Genomic DNA, 17,207 nt, shown 5'->3' with positions numbered 1-17,207 from the left:
TGGGAGGCAACACCACACACGCAGCAGCCAACATCCAAACACCTAAGGGATGGGACACAGCTCCGTGGGACATGTCCCGAGGGTGGGTAAGTGCCATGGGGAGGGGGCCAGCGCCCGGTCCGATTGACATTGTGAGCAGGTATCCGGTGTACAGGGTCTGGGGCCTGGTGAGGGGGCCAGCTGCGGCCGGGCGTACGTGGGGCGGGCGTTCCGAGCAGGGAGTTGAGGGGAATCGATGGGGAAATGGAGGGTCCTGGTGTGAGAACCACTGCTATTTGTCAGTCCAGCACCATCTCCCAATGCCTTACAGATAATGAATGCTATGGCAGGGATATTGGATGCAGAGATTGCACTAGTGGTACTGGTGCTACGCGATGCGGCTAGATCCCAGAGAAGGCAGCAGCAGCAGTGTCTACAGATGCTTCCCCCACACCCTGCAGACTCGGCCGCCCATCAGGCCAGGAAAGGACCCAGAGGGGGAGATCCGCGAGTGCCTCGGGTGCACAGGCATCACTGGTACTTTGAACAAATGACGGATAGCGGAGCCACAGGAGGCTCTGCCTCAACAAGGAGACGGTGCGACATCTGAGCCATGTCCTCGGAGACTTGGCACCACATGGAGAAGAACACCTGCTCCTGGTGGCCATCAAGGTCATTGTAGCCCTGAACCTTTACGCCGGGGGATCATTCCAGGGCTTGTGCGTGGAGCTGTGTGGTATTTAGCAGGCCACAGCCCACAGGTACATCTGGCAGGTCACGAATACCCTATCTGCCCGGGCGGAAGACAACATCATCTTTGACATGGATCAGGCTCAGCAAGGCGCCTGGGTAGCAGGATTTACCACCATTGCTAGATGCCCCAGGTCCAGGGGGGTCATAGATGCCACACATGTGGCCTTGTGCTCACCGGGTCATCTAGGGGTACTTTATGTTAACAGAAAGGGATCTTCTCCCTTAACATACAGCTCATGTGGAACCACCAGATGAAGGTAATAAATGTGTGTGCATGCTTCCCAGGGAGTGTTCACGACAGCTATATCCTGGGGCAGTCTGCCACCCTGCCCTCTTTGAGAGGGACACCAGAATGCGGACTGCCTCTTGGGGGATAAGGGATATCCGCTGAGGACCTGGCTCATGGCCCCATTATGGGGGCTGAAGACCGAAGCAGAGGACCGGTACAAAGAGGCCCATGCAACCACCCGGGGTTCATTGTGCGGGATGGACCGGCGCTGTTGGCTGGAGGACCTGCAGGAGAATGGACATATGGTCAGTGGGAGGGATAGGTCAGTAAATCAGGCAATCACTACTCTGATTTGACATATCACCTCTGGGGTGTCCACCAGCCTCTGCATGGGTGACCGTCCTGTCCTCTCCCGGGGGAGGGGGATGGAGGGAGGTTTGGGGGTCGCCTGGGGGGGTGGATGCAGCTTGAGGGGTTGAGGCGTTAGTGTCTACTCACTCGTGCTGCACTGTGTAGGTCACTGTTCCGACACTGAAGACCAGCCCTCCTGGTCACACTGTCCGAGCTGACTGCTGACTCCACCTCATCCCAGGCTGCACTGGCTGCCTTGAGGCTCACTCTCTGGGATCCTCGGGGGAACAGGACATCCCTCCTGGCCTCCAGCGTGTCCATAAAGCTCCCCAGGTCAGCATCCCCGAATCATGGGCTGCATGGGGATGGTCTTCTCGGTGCTATTTTTGAGATCTGGCTGAGGTTGGCTGAGCAGATGCAGTTTAAGTGCTGCTTGACGTTGTTAGCGGGGTTCTGCCGTGCGCCGGCGAGTCATCATTTGGGGCAAGAAGCCCGCGAGGCCGATCAATTAACATTGAATAACTTTGTCGGCCTTGCTGGGCAGAACGCCGGGAAACATATGGCAATTCCTGCTCGCTAGCATACTGAGTGTGAGGTGATTCATTTTGGAAGGAATAACAGGAAGATAGAGTACTGGGCTAATGATAAGATTCTTGGTAGTGTGGATGAGCAGAGATCTCAGTGTCCATGTCCATAGATCCATGAAAGTTGCCACCCAGGTTGAGAGGGTTGTTAAGAAGGCGTACGGTGTGTTAGCTTTTATTGGTAGAGAAATTCAGTTTCGGAGCCCTGAGGTCATGTTGCAGTTGTACAAAACTCTTGTGCGACCGCATTTGGAGCATTGCGTGCAGTTCTGGTTGCCGCATTATAGGATGTGGAAGCATTGGAAAGGGTACAGAGAAGATTTACAAGGATGTTGCCTGGTATGGAGGGAAAATCTTACGAGGAAAGGCTGAGGGACTTGAGGCTGTTTTCGTTAGAGAGAAGAAGGTTAAGAGGTGACTTAATTGAGGCATACAAGATGATCAGAGGATTAGATAGAGTGGACATTGAGAGCCTTTTTCCTCAGATGGTGATGTCCAGCATGAGGGGACATAGCTTTAAATTGAGGGGAGATAGATATAGGACAGATGTCAGAGGTAGGTTCTTTACTCAGAGAGTAGTAAGGGCGTGGAATGCCCTGCCTGCAACAGTAGTGGACTCGCCAACACTAAACGCATTCAAATGGTCATTGGATAGGCATATGGACGATAAGGTAATAGTGTAGATGGGCTTTAGAGGGGTTTCACAGGTCGGCGCAACATCGAGGGCCGAAGGGCCTGTACTGCGCTGTAATGTTCTATGTTCTATGAGACATTTTTTTGGAAAATCGCGCCCTTCCTGTTTATCAGAATGACTGTTTTTGGCGCAGGGGATGGAACTTGGAATTTTAGGCACCAAATATGAAACACCCAGGTGCGCATTGTTAGATACAGTCCCCATTATGTTTCGTTAAGTTACCGGATGTGGGTGTCACTGGCTAAACCAGCATTTATTGCCCATCCATTAGTTGCCCTTGAAAAGCTGGTGGTGTTCTGCACTTTTGAATCGCTGCAGTCTACTGATGTTGTAGGAACTCCCACAATGTTGTTAAGAAGCCAATTGCAGGGATTGAGCCAGCAAAAATGAAGGAATATTATTGTGTTCTGCTACCTAAATAATATTTTCAGACAAGAGTTCTCTGTTGCCTCCATGTGATACTTATTCCATTTCCCGAGGCATCCATCCTGTGGCCTTTCTGAATGAGATTGAACTTTTATGTAAAGTAAGAGCATTTTAACGCTATGGATCCAAAAACTGGAATGAAGCAGCCCAAATGTATTTAATGTCGGACCCTCACAGCTGTCAAACAAAGAAGATGGTCATCTTGTTAATCTCGGCTGCACTGAACCTAGCTCTCAGGGGTGAAAGGCCAATGTCTAACCCACTGTAATCTCAACCCATTGTAATTCAAAATCACCATAAACATGAACTTGATTGATGCTTAAAGAAACAACTCAGCACACAACTTTATAAAATTATGTAGAATTCTACACTAAAGTATTACCTCTTTGCTGCTGATGAATATTTATTTGGTTCCTCCTGATTAATATTTAACTTGGTTTTAAGTCTGGCACAGATCGCTTGCTAAAATTGGATTTACTCCTGTAAAGTTATTTAATCATTTAATCTATTGTGATATATTTGACAAAGTATCACTGGCAAGTCTAATATCAGAAACAATCAATAAGCAGGGTATGAAATAGTAGGTATTGAATATTTTAATAAATGTCTCTAAATTTACTTTCAATCCAAAATTCATAACATTACTGATCCAGACTTGCATGAATCCAGTGTAGGTAAAGTCCTACTGTTCTGCTTCAGTTGCTCCATCTCCACATATACAGTGTATCATCCATCACTTTCCTCCCTCCCATTGACCCTGAAGAAGTCATACGGATTTGAAATATTATCTCTGTTTTCTCTCTCCACAGATGCTGCCAGGCATACTGAATGTTTCCAGCATTTTTCTGTTTTTGTTTCAATTTCCAGCATCTGCAGTATTTTACTTCTGTTTTTGGATGGAAAGTCTACTTTGATAGGCTCATTCACTTGTTTCTTCAAAAAGATTTTAGTAATCCAATATGAATTGCACACATCAGAACAATTTGCAAGAATACCAGTATGAGGAAAAACAAACATTTATGAGAAGTATAAATACAATGCAAATATGATGTTTTGCCTGATATTTGTATTCCTGTGATTTGTTCTGATGAGTGCAAGACAGAAAGCTTTGACAAAACATCTCTTTTTTCAGCAATACTCAAGTTCTGTACCATTAAATGACGATTCGAAGGATAGAGGGGAATTCAAGGGCCGACGCCACTGAGAGTCAGTCTCACAGACAGTCAGGAAGCTGTTCAAAATGCATGGCCTTCAATCGAAAAAGAATCATTCCAACTTCAGTCACTGAAATCCAGCATGCAGACGATGTTTGTGCATGCACTTACTCACAAACTGATCTCCACATTGTTGTCAACTCCTCCAAAGCTTACGAAAAAATGGACCTTTCATGAAAACATAGAAAACTGAGGTCCGCTTCCAACCAGCTCCCACAGCACATGTCTCCCCCAGCATTTAAGATGAATGGCAAGGTTCTGGAAATTGGAGACCATTTTCCATATCTTGTGAGCCTCCTCTTGATGAAAATGGAAAAGACAATGAAATTCGGCATCACTGATAATGTGCCAACTTTGACTGACCGAGGTTAAGAGAATTTGAGGATCTCAAATCTAAGACTAAGGTTATATTTTACTGGGCAGTTTCAGAGGCTTGAACAATCTGCTTCAGACTCTTCAAAGTACTGGAGAAGTACCATCAGCTGTTCCTTTGCAAGATCCAGGACCTCTACCCACTGCATCTAGAGTATTTGTGAATCGCCTTCAAGTAAATGATGCGTTATCCAATTGACCCTTTTGTGAGCTATTCATACAGCCTTGTCAGGGTCCAGCTTCCGTTCCCTTCATCTTCCTGCTGCCTTTCATTGCTTGTCTTCTTCAATTACCTCCTTGAACAACCCCCTTTCATAATGCCCCCATTGTCTTCATCAGGTCACCTTATGTCAAATGGTCGACTTAATTTTTCATAAAAGTAATGAATCATTTCATTCCCCAGTTATTCTTTTTTAAAATAAATTTAGAGTACCCAATTCATTTTTCCAATTAAGGGGCAATTTAGCGTGGCCAATCCACCTATCCTGCACATCTTTGTGTTGTGGGGGCGAAGCCCACGCAAACACGGGGAGAACGTGCAAACTCCACATGGACAGTGACCCAGAGCCGGGATCGAACCTGGGACCTTAGCGCCGTGAGGCTGCAATGCTACCCACTGAGCCACCGTGCTGCCCTTTTCCCCAGTTATTCTTTGAAGTTATGATATTATCGTTGTGTGCATGTAAAAAAATAACATGTCAGGATACTTCCCAATGAATGTTTGCTCTGCCTGTTGCATTCTTTTTGAAAACGCAAGGACAAGCGAGGTGATCAAGGAATAGACCAGCAAATTTGTCCGAGGAACAAAGGACTCTGCCATTGGTCATCACAAACCCCTCAGCCTGTTCTTTGAGCTTCATAGCATGGATGTGAGGTCCGCTCTTCAAAGCTACTTGGAGCTGGCAGGGTCGTTTGGAGCAATGTATCATCTGGGAGAAAAAAAATCAGAAAGAAATACAGTTATCTGGCCTTTTGACTGGATAACCGAGACAGGCAGAGACTGCCAGCACTTTTCTTTTTTTTAATATAAATTTAGAGTACCCAATTATTTTGTTCCAATTATGGGGCAATTTAGTGTGGCCAATCCACCTAACCTGCACATCTTTGGGTTGTGGGGGTGAAACCCAAGCAGACATGGGGAGAATGTGCAAACTCCACACGGACAGTGACCCAGGGCCAGGATTCGAACCCGGGTACTCAGCGCCGCAGTCCCAGTGCTATCCACTATGCCACATGCCGCCCTGGCTGCACATTTCTGAGAGTATGAGACTCCTGGCCGGAGATAGACTTGTGGGCTCTGAATTAGTGGCGGAGGTCAACTGTGCCAGAATGCTGAACTCAATCCACAATCATGGGTTCTGGGAGAGCAACATGTTTCCAGGCTAGTTCCTCCAGGAAGGCGGAGCTCACTGTCCACTATGCCTCGGAGGTGGAGGGAGTGAATGTTTAAAGTGGTGGATGGGGTGCCAATCAATGAAAATTGCTTATTGTCACAAGTAGGCTTCAAGTGAAGTTACTGTGAAAAGCCCCTAGTCGCTACATTCCGACGCCTTATCTGGGAGGCTGGTACCAGAATTGAACCTTGCTGTTGGCCTGCCTTGATCTGCTTTAATAGCCAGCTATTTAGCCCTGTGCTAAACCAGCCCAGCGGGCTGCTTTGTCCGACATGGTGTCAAGCTTCTGAGTGTTGAAGCTGCAGTCTTTGAGTCAAGTGGAGAGTATATCATCACACTCCTGATTGTGCTTTGTAGATGGTGGACAGACTTTGGGGAATCAGGAGGTAAGTTACACTCTACAGATTTCGAGCCTCTGACTTGCTCTTGTAGCCACAATATTTATATGGCTGATCCAGTTTAGTTTCTGACCAAAGGTAACCTCCAGAATGTTGATAGCGGAAGATTCATAGAAACATGGAAAACAGGAGCAGAAGGAGGTCATTCGGCCCTTCGAGCATGCTTTGCCATTCATCACGATAATGGCTGATCCAACTCAATAGGCTAATCCCACCTTCTCCCCCATACCCTTTCATCCGTTGTCCCAAGTGTTTTTCAAACAGCTCCTTGGAAACATACAGGGCGGGCAGCACAGTGGCGCAGTGGTTAGAATTGCTGCCTCACGGTGCCGAGGTCCCACGTTCGATTCCGGCTCTGGGTCACTGTCCGTGTGGAGTTTTCACATTCTCCCCGTGTTTGCGTGGGTTTCGTCCCCCACAGCCCAAAGATGTGCAGGGTAGATGGACTGGCCACGCTAAATTGCCCCTTAATTGAAATAAAAATGAATTGGATACTCTAAATTAATTTTTTTTTTAAAGAAAAGAAAACATACAGGGCTGATTCTCCACTGTCGGAATTCTCCGCTTTGGCGGCAACCTGGGGATTTCCCGATGGTGTGGGGCTGCCCATGATGGAAAACTCCATAGGCCGGCTGGCGAGACAGAGAATCCCGGGGACCCACCGAAGAATCTCGCCCACAAACGTTTGGCCTCAACTACTTTCTGTGGCCGTGAATTACCTAGGCTCACCTCTCTCTGGATAAAGAAATTGATCCTCATCTCTGTACTAAACAGTCTACCCCTTATTCTGAGACTGACCCCTCATTCTGGACAGTCCCACCATCGGAAACAACCTTCTTGCACTTACTCTGTTTTATAGGTTTCTAAGAGATTTCCCCTCATTCTTCTGAATAGAAGAAAGCTATCGTGGCAGAAAAAAGGTCCATAATTCCCCATCACTTGATGATTATTCCCTCCATGCCCTCCTCCAGGCTGTGTGCACCAGGCTTGGGACCCTGATGCCAGCTGACAAGAGCAAACTTCGGGGCAGCAGGGTAGCATGGTGGTTAGCATAAATGCTTCACAGCTCCAGGGTCTCAGGTTCGATTCCCGGCTGGGTCACTGTCTGTGTGGAGTCTGCACGTCCTCCCCCTGTGTGCGTGGGTTTCCTCCGGGTGCTCCGGTTTCCTCCCACAGTCCAAAGATGTGCGGGTTAGGTGGATTGGCCATGCTAAAATTGCTCGTAGTGTCCTAATAAAAGTAAGGTTAAGGGGGGGGTTGTTGGGTTACGAGTATAGGGTGGATACGTGGGTTTGAGTAGGGACCATGGCTCGGCACAACATTGAGGGCCGAAGGGCCTGTTCTGTGCTGTACTGTTCTATGTTCTATGTTCTCTCAATAACTTGACCTGCCTGAATGGACACGTCTGTGGAGGTCAGCAACCTGGGGGTTGTGTCTGGAAGTTGGAGGCAATGCAGGAAGAGGGTAAATGACTTGAGATCAGCAAGGGTGAGGAAGTCCTCACACTGTGTATTACTGTGAAAAAAAAAAGTACAGAGAAGGGTTGAAAAGTCTTGAGCCTTGAAAGAACCTACGGGATCCAAGGCAGCATATGCATCATTGTTGCTGCTCATGCCCCGATACCAATATGGAGATGCCATTGAGGTTCAGCTTGTTAGGGAAGGAAGGGAACCTTAGACTTGAGGAAGGGAAACAGCATTATGGCTGCAAATCATTGTGCTGGGTGTGCATCCTCTCGGGTCTAATACCAGGAATGTGTGGGTTGTCTTATGAGGAAAGGTTGGAGAGGTTAAGTTTGTTATCCATGAGATCTTAGAAGAGTAAGGTGCGACTTGATCAAAATCTTTAAGATCCTGAGGGGTACTGACAGTGTGGATGTGGAATGAATGTTTTCTCTTGTGAGAGAATCTAGACTTAGGGATCACTGCTTAAACACAAGGGATCACTTATTTGAGGCAGCGATTAGGAGAATTAATTTTTCTCAGAGCATCGAGAGTCTCTGGAACGCTCTTCCTCAAAAGGCAGTGGAATTCGAGACTTTGATTATTTTTAAGGCCTAGCTAGATGGACTCTAGATTAACAAGGGGGGTGAAAAGTTATTTGCGGTAGGCAGGAATGTGGTGTTGATGCTAAAAGCAGATCATCAATGAAATGATTGAACGGTGGAGCAGGTTTGAGGCGCTGAGTGGTCTACTCCTGATCTGAACTCATATGTTTGTACAAATGTTTGTCTATATCTCAGCCACGGCCTGAACTAATTTCACCTGAAAATAACCTTCACTGCAATGTGGCACCTTCAGAAGAAGCAGCCCCACAATGCCCCTGGAAGAAACAATACTGGAGGTGGTGTGCCTGAGCTTGCAATCCTCACGCTGCTGGAGGCGGAAGTCCCACCCTCAATGGAAGTGCTCCACTCCATCAACAGAGGAGAAATTGGAAGGAGGCTTGAGCTGGTGAGGCTCCAAGGGCTTTGACCAGATATGTGACGCAGAGGGGGAGAGGGCTAGTGGGAGGGTGAATGAGACTCAACAAGTGTAAATTAATGGTACATGTGTGGTTGTCTGGTAAAAATGTTGGGAAAATTCATGGTATGAGCATTGTGAGTTTGCTACAAGTGTGGCTTAATAGTTGCCAGGTCTCATATGTCATAACCCACATTTTGCTCAGGATGTTCAATATTCTGAACTTGAATACCCCATAAAGGCTGTGAAAGGCGAATTCATGCCCTTTCTCAGTGTCCCCTCCCTAGATTAACATTCTTCTGCTAACCGCACCAGGCCAGAGGGATCAACAGTAGCCTCTGAGGAGGAAGAAGATTCTCCCTGCACTGAGCATCAGAGCAGATCTGCGCATCTCAGCAGTGATTAGCATTTTGGGACAAGGGCAAGCACTATCTGGTGAAAGCACTTCATATTCACACATGCAGCTGCTAGAGAGTGTGGTGGAGTAGGCCTTGGTTATTTCAAAGAGTGAGCAAGGTGACCCAGAGTCTGAGTCTGAGTCAGATAGTGGCCTCTGGAGCTGTCTGTGAGATGGTAGATGTTGGATGTTCAGCACAAGGTGCCTGGAGATCTGGTGGGTATACCAGAGGGGCTGGTGCTCTGGCCCAGACTGTGGAGCTGCCCATCCAAGCCATGTGCACTGCAATCACCCACTCTTTGCAATGCTAAGCTTCCTCCATGAACAGACTGGTAAATGTCCTAAAGAGGCAAACCAAACTCAGGGGCTCAAAGCTAGAGTGACAGGGGGTCTGGGAGCTGGGACACGGAGCCAGATCCAAGGATCTCAAACTAAGTCTGGAAAGACACCTAAACCTCATTTTTATCAGCCCAATTGTCTGCTCAGTGATGGCCCTGGTCCTTCCATCGCTGTCATTGCAGGTCCTCTCAGTGCCTGTCCTGGGGGTTCTCACAAGATTCTAGACCCATCACTTCAAGGGGTAACCATGTCACCAGAAAGCCATCCAGCTTGAGCATCGGGGCTGCAGAATCGGCCTGGAACCATGGGTTTCACAGTAATAATGAGTCCCGGTTGCTGCCTGGTACCCCATACAGACCTGCATTCTTCATTGACGATGGTCACAGACCAGCTGGCTGTGGCCATCTAAAATGGCTTCCCGCAAAGAGTGATGGGAAATTCAACCAAGCTTGAACACAGACAGGCTGAAGCCTGAAAATATACAAACTGCAGCCAAGTTTTTATGCAGAAACTCACACCTGCAAAAGGCTATCAAAAGGCAATTAAAGGAACAATAGGACTATTCTGTCCATTACATCATCCACCAGATATAGCGGCAGCAAGCCCCTGTTCGGGGCACTCCCAAGATTGGCCACTGACTGCCCACCATAAAATCAATGTGGCAGCCCCTGATTGGACATGACCAATCAGGGGGTGGAGTCCTGATCAATTGATTGACAGTGACCCAGGGACCGCCCACAAAAGGGGCAGGGAAAACTCAAGCCGGTTAAAAGGGCAGCACGGTAGCACAATTGCACAAGTGGATAACACTGTGGCTGCACAGCGCCAGGGTCTCAGGTTCAATTCTCAGCTGGGTCACTGTCTGCGGAGTCTGCACGTTCTGCCTGTGTCTGCGTGGGTTTCCTCCGGGTGCTCCGGTTTCCTCTCACAGTCCAAAGACATGCAGGTTAGGTGGATTGACCATGATAAATTGCCCTTAGTGAGCAAAAAGTTTAGGATTATGGGGATAGGGTGGAAGTGAGGGCTTAAGTGGGTCAGTGCAGACTCAATGGGCTGAATGGCCTCCTTCTGCACTCTATGTTCTGTGTGTTATATAAAAGGCATTGCGCAGCCACCACTCTTTCTCTTTCGACTGATTTTCGACTGCAGCACAGCTATCAACACCAGCCAAGTTCAAGGGCCCACGACATCCATCGAAGGATCGCAACAGAACACAGAATATCTCCAAGAACTCCAGCCCAGCCAGAATAGAGGAACAGATAAGGCCTTATCTACTCTATATCTGCCGGTCACCTGGAAGTTAAGTTAAGGTCATTTCAGTGTGTTAGTTACAGTCCAATGTGTGTGTAACGTGTGATTACTTAAGTAAATAGCCTTGTGTCTAGTAATTAAACTCTGATTGTATTAAAATATTTGTGTGATTATTTGTCCACCGTATACGGGTTGAACACACACTGTGGTTATAAAAGAGCAACATGTCTCAGGGAGTGGAATCCCTTCCTGTTAATGAAGATGCATGGCCGGCCAGATGGAACCTTTATGATGATGTGCATGCAGTTAATGGATTAGGATAGGTGCTTGATGGTTGGTGTGAACGAAAGGGCCTCATTTTGTCCTGTGAAAAGTCAATGAACTCTATGAATCCTGAACAGCTACGCGGAGACTCAGTTCCAGCTGGACCCTTTAAACCTGCGCAAATAAGTTGCATAATAAAACATAGAGAAACCCACCCTGGTGTGAGACACACTCGATAAGTTGCTGACAACATATTATTGCAGTCAGTTGGCTGATTGAATGCAATTCGCAATATCTCGATTCTTAGCCAAGCCCACCTGCCATATTATCCAGATCGGGTGTGCATTGCGCCTGGTAATACTGTTTGTATTTGCCATCATAGGTTTGCTTGAGTTGTTCGCTCAGCAAAGATTGGGATAAAAATGAGGACATTTGTGCTGCATTGCTTAGTGGAAAAGCTCAATAAGCCAATCAGTGCATTACAAACCTTACACTTCTCTTTATCTTGATGAAGTTTTGTGCCAATAGATTCCACAGCACAAAATTATATCAAATTAATTACAATTTTCAAATCCATAAAATAGTTTATGAGTTTATCTGCCGCCTGATAACATCATGTATCATTTAGTCCCATCTGTTGTAATTCCTGTCTTTTGTCTTCTGTATTATTAAAGCATTTTTATGGAGAACCAAATGTTCTTGGTATTCAATGAAAGCACTGGATAGTTCAACATTGTCTGGTTTCACCCTTGTAAAGATGTTTAACACATGCAACACTTGATTCACACTTGCAGTTTGATAGTACAGAACTTGAGCAATGCTGGAAAAAGACATATTGGACACAATTTAGCGCCCTTGCTGCGCCTGATTTGTTGTCAGAACGAGGCTGTTGAATCGCGCGACAAACCTCTTGCCAGATTTACGATGCTCAAAAAGCCTTGAGAAATTTAACGGAATATCACGAGACGTCGCAATCGGGATCTCGTCCTCACTGGGCATGATCGAGATCTGCATATTTAAATGAGCCATTAGGGACCTACCGCCCACGCCTGGGGGACCTCACCAAGTACGAGTACATTTAGGTTTCCACAAACATGGACCAGTCTTAAGTGGCATCTGCAGGGTCTCCCAAGTCACTAAAGCCCCCTAGTGGGCGGGGACGGGCAGGGCGGCACCCTGGCATGCCGTTTGGCACAAGGGCACCTTGGCACTGCCAGATTGGCACCCTGGTGCCAGGGTACTGGTGCACTGGCAGGCTCGAAAGGACACTGCCAGGGTGCTAGTGCCAGGATGCCCAGGTGACAGGTTGGCACTGCAAGGGGTTGGGCCCGGAGAGCCTTACCAGGTGGAAGAGGGTTGATGGGGTGTTATCGGGGGCCTCCAAGAGGTTAGAGCGTTGGGGCTAAAAGGGGGAGGGTAAAATTGAGAAAGCACAAAATGGCGCACAAATTTGCGAGGAGCCTTTTTTGCTGGGGGGGGGGGGGGGGGGGGCAGCAGGAAATAACTCAAGTGCAGCTTCGGTGGAGAGAAACTTTCCGAGGCCTAAAAAATGGCAAAGCGAAGTTGAATAGCGGGGTGTTTCTTAGTACTGCAGCACCAAGAAAACCCCACTAAATGCACCCAAAACTGGACATAGGTTGCTTTCCATTGAATTGTGCCCATTGAATCTTTTCAACTTGCACTCATCAGGACCGTTCACAAGAATACCTAGGGAAACGACAATTTATACTGTATGAGAAGAGAATGTGGATTTGCTGGCTCTCTGGTTGGCAGCGGCATTGCCATGGAGATTTTATCCATTAATTGTACCCTTCAGATAACTGTCAAACATTGTTTGAAATTGAAACCCGTAAGCTTGATTCTGATTGGTGAAGGCACTGCCGTGGGAAATGAACCAGAGAATGGCTGCCATTTATTTTGCTTAGCTGCAACAGGCACATTGTGTGTACATGTTCTTTCTGTCTGCAAAGAAGAGGACCTTCTGTATTAATACATGAGGATTCCAGTACACACAAATGTACCCATTGCAAACAGCTGCTGGAGCATGCAGTTTGATACAATCTACTTTGGGATACTTTGGCCGTTGGGATATACGGCCTACATACCAAGCATCACACTGGCAGTGAAATTCATATGCCACATTAGTCCTTTATGTGATGGGTAGAATGTCTTTTTGGTTTGATGGCACTATTCTGTTACTGGTGAATACCATTGGTTTTGCTACTGCATAGCAGTAGAGTGAAACAGCTAGCTTCACCTGTTGCTCAAAGTTTTGAGATACCCTGCGCTTTCAGGGTAATCTGAATAAGATTGTACGTGTTTCAGGGCCAAAAATGATGGTCGCTGATATGGGGGGTTCTCTGTTATGGGTGGTCTCTGATGTGCAGGTGGCCTCTGGTGTGAGGTCGCTGATGTGGGGCCCTCTGGAGGGGGGGGTCTCTGATTTGGAGGGTTCGCTGTTATGGGGTGCCTCTGATACAGGGGAGTCTTCTGATCTGGTGGGAGGTCTGTTGGGGTGGTCTGATGGGGCCCTGTTTGAGGTCTGATGGAAAGGGGGAATCAGGTCACCATTTGCATGCATACTTTGGGGAGATGGGGTGACGCAGCAATTGCCATGGTAGGAGGATTGGGGGGGGGGGGGTGGTATCCCTATATTTTAGCATAGTCGCCTACTCAAAATGGAGAAATGGAGAACCGAGAGCGGGATTTGGAAAGCAAACTCTTGTGATCCTTGTCATGCTAAAATGTGCATGGCAGGGGGGGAGTGAATGGCTTGTGGCTGCAACTTCTAGCGCCAATGTAAACCACAAGCAATTCAGCTCCAGCGGGTGAACAGCTTTTCATATACACATTGGAATCTAGTCGATAACAGTAGGCCATTCAGTTCTTCGAGTCTGTTCTGACACAGTCGTCTGGCTGAGTTGTACCTCAATTGTAGCAACCCGTATTTGCTCCTTCCTCTTTGATAACCTTTCCCAATAAAAATCAATCGATTGTCTGCCTCATACCAAATAAATTTACCCCACTTGAGCACTATATCAAATTGTACTATGCACAGCATTTGAAGAAATTGTCAAAGTCTGATATGGGAGCTCACTTTCAGAAACAACATACAAACAAATAGTTTTGTCCGAACTATTGTTCATTTGCTTATAAGAGGTATAAATAGCAAATCTCACAATAGACCCATGCAAATAAAATATCAAAAAAAATTATTTGCTACTATTTCTCGTTACTAAAGAATTCATGAATAAAATATGTATTAAATGCTTGTGAAATAAATTATATATTTATGCAAGTATTTACTAATATGAGAGGGAAAATGCATATTTTTTTGGCATGACATTCCTTACTTTTCCATTTCAAAGAGATTAACATATTTAAAATCACATCTGTGTTAATTAACATAATGGCGTGCAAAAGGGTTAAGCATTTGTTTCTTAATATCATCAACGATTATTTCAATGCCACAGTGACTAATCTGTAAAATGCATTTAATTATAGCAACCTCAGGCCCAGATTTTTGCCATGATGAAGAGGCTCTTTTTCATGGTAAAAATAATGGAATTGCTCGAAAATCAGTAGACATGGGCCCCAAAGTGGGACTCTCCATTTTCACAGGGTATGGGGGATTGAGAGCAGTCACGTTTTGTGCATGAATGGTTTATGGAGGCAGTTAACCATTTAAATCCTCAGCAGCCGCCATTGAAGTGGGATTTTGATAGCCTTGCAGTGTGTGCAGATTAGTCCAGATAAGAACAGTTCTGAACTTGGTGTGTTCATTAGGATAGTTACAGAATCAGAATCACAGAAAAATATAGTGCATAAAAGGCTCTTCGGCCCATCGGGTCCACACCACCACATAAAAGGCACCTAATCTGCCAATCCTAATCCCATTTGCCAGCTCTTGGCCCATAGCCTCAAATGTTAAGACATGTCAAGAACACATCCAGGTACTTTTTAAAGGATGTGAGGCAACCCGCCTCTAGCACCCTCCCAGTCAGTGCTTTCCAGACCGTTACCACCCTCAAATCCACCCTGAACCTCCCACCCCTCACCTTGAACTTGTGTCCCCTCGTAATCGACCCTTCAACTAAGGGGAACAGCTGTTCCTTATCCAACCTCTGTCCATGCCCCTCATAATCTTGTACACTTCAATCAGGTCGCCCCCTCAGTCTTCTCTGCTCCAGCGGAAACAACCCAAGCCTATGCAATCACTCTTCATAACCCAACCCAGTGCAATCACATCCTTCTTATAATGTGTCAACCAGAACTGCACACATTACTCCAGCTGTGGGCTCATCAATGTTCTATATAACTCCAACATGACTTCCTTGCTTTTGTAATCTATCCCACGATTGATAAGGGCAAGTGTACCATATGTCTTTTTCACCACCTTATTAACCTGCCCTTCTGCCTTCAGTGATCAACATATCCCTTTGACGAGGTAAGGTATAGATTTGCATTTGGTTCTGGGACATGTTTGCTGGAGGTTAGGTGCCTTTTAGCATAGGTCAGATGTCTTTAGATGTGTTAAAAGTAGGCATGTATGTCCATAAAATGTGTGTAAACATATTACTATCCAGCTTCAGGGAACTGTGAAAATCAACTGTTAAAGGGGCCTTTCAAAAGTGTCAGAAGCACCTGGAGAAGGGCCCTGTCAAAGGGAGCTGTCAAGACTTTTAAAAGCATGTCCTATGAATCTTTGAAAATAACATCTGGAGTGTTAAAAAGAAAATTAATTTCTTGCTATTTTGTTCTGTTTGTTGATATAAGGCTGAACATTTGCATTATTAGATTGGTGCTGCATGACTGATTCAACAACCATCCATTACCACCTAGGGTTCCTGCTATTTCACAGTTTGACTGACACTTGCAAGGGGTTAAAGACTCTTTGATGTGGGACTATGAAGTACAATGCTTGCTGTTATAAGGGATCATTCACTTTAATTAAATATTTATTCTTATAAGGCTTTAAGTAGCTGAATGAATGTAAATGTAGTCAACGGATTTTTATGAATGAGAGTGTCTTTTCGTTATGTTGAAGTCTACAGTAAACACTTCAAAATCTATTTGATGGAACTTCCTTTAATCTCATCTCTGCATGGACCTTGAGGTCCATCCATGGCAAATACTAGGTGAGATGACATGGAAGATGTAAGGGAAAAGGCTGGTGGTGGATAGGCATGTGTCGACACTAGGTCATCATGGGGCTACAAAGGGCCATGAGGAGTGGCTGGAGGGGCATAAATTGCTATGGAGAGCATAAGGGACCACAGAGTTTGGGTACAAGGGCATAGGCTGGCATAGAGGATGTGAGGGGTCATGGGTGTGAGCACAGGGCATGAAGTCACAACAGTTAGCATGGGTGGGGCATGGGAAGTTGAGACAATGTTGGGGGTGAGGGCTCGATGAATGTTTTATGTTTCAATCTTTTATTTTTGGACCTAGTGCCGGCACCCCGCAGTTGGCCTTCTGCCCAGCCCACCTCTGTACACGGCAGCCTCCTCACACCTTCCTGGGTCATCCACCCTGACTCTTATTGTAACCTGCCATCTTATACCAAATGTCCGCCACCTTGGCAGCCGTTTTTAAATGTTGGATTTATGGAGCCACAAATTCTCCTGTCTCTGTGCACCCAACACAAGAGTGAAAATCTGGGCCTCAATGTGCAGAGTTTTAAAAATTACTTTTCTATCCATCTATAATTCCTCAGTCAGTGGTAGGAAATGTAAGGTGCAAAATTACGACATTCTTTTCATCATTTTAATTAATCTGGATGGCAGGACAGAAGAGTATCTCTCTACAATTACCCTCATTCATAAGAGCTTCTGCTAAACTGACAGAATATTGTTGTGTTTACAATCTTGTGAATTTGGTAATGCATTCCTCTCCATCTAATCTGTTGACGAATTAACCAGATTATCTTTCACAGTTCATTACACCGAACAGACTGAGTAAGAGCAACAAATGTGCCACATGTGCCATAGATTACTTTAAACAGTTGTTTTTACATGTAACGTTAAAACACAAAAGCCACAAAGATAAGAAACAAACTGTTTTGCTGCTTAGTAATAGTTTCGGGCATAATATTTATGGA

The 17,207-nt window shown here is 46.1% G+C and overlaps 1 protein-coding gene across 1 annotated transcript in view; it reads right to left on the bottom strand.

Annotated features, from left to right (window-relative positions):
* Positions 1 to 17,207, bottom strand: part of LOC119964294 (protocadherin-23-like) — a 289,809-nt gene that overhangs the window by 108,857 nt on the left and 163,745 nt on the right. The gene's annotated exons all lie outside the window — the stretch shown is intronic.

The sequence above is a fragment of the Scyliorhinus canicula genome, chromosome 4 (assembly GCF_902713615.1).
Source record: "Scyliorhinus canicula chromosome 4, sScyCan1.1, whole genome shotgun sequence".
NCBI lineage: Eukaryota > Metazoa > Chordata > Chondrichthyes > Carcharhiniformes > Scyliorhinidae > Scyliorhinus > Scyliorhinus canicula.
The sequence above is the reverse complement of the archived record's forward strand: the minus strand, read 5'-3'. Positions and strand labels throughout refer to the sequence as shown.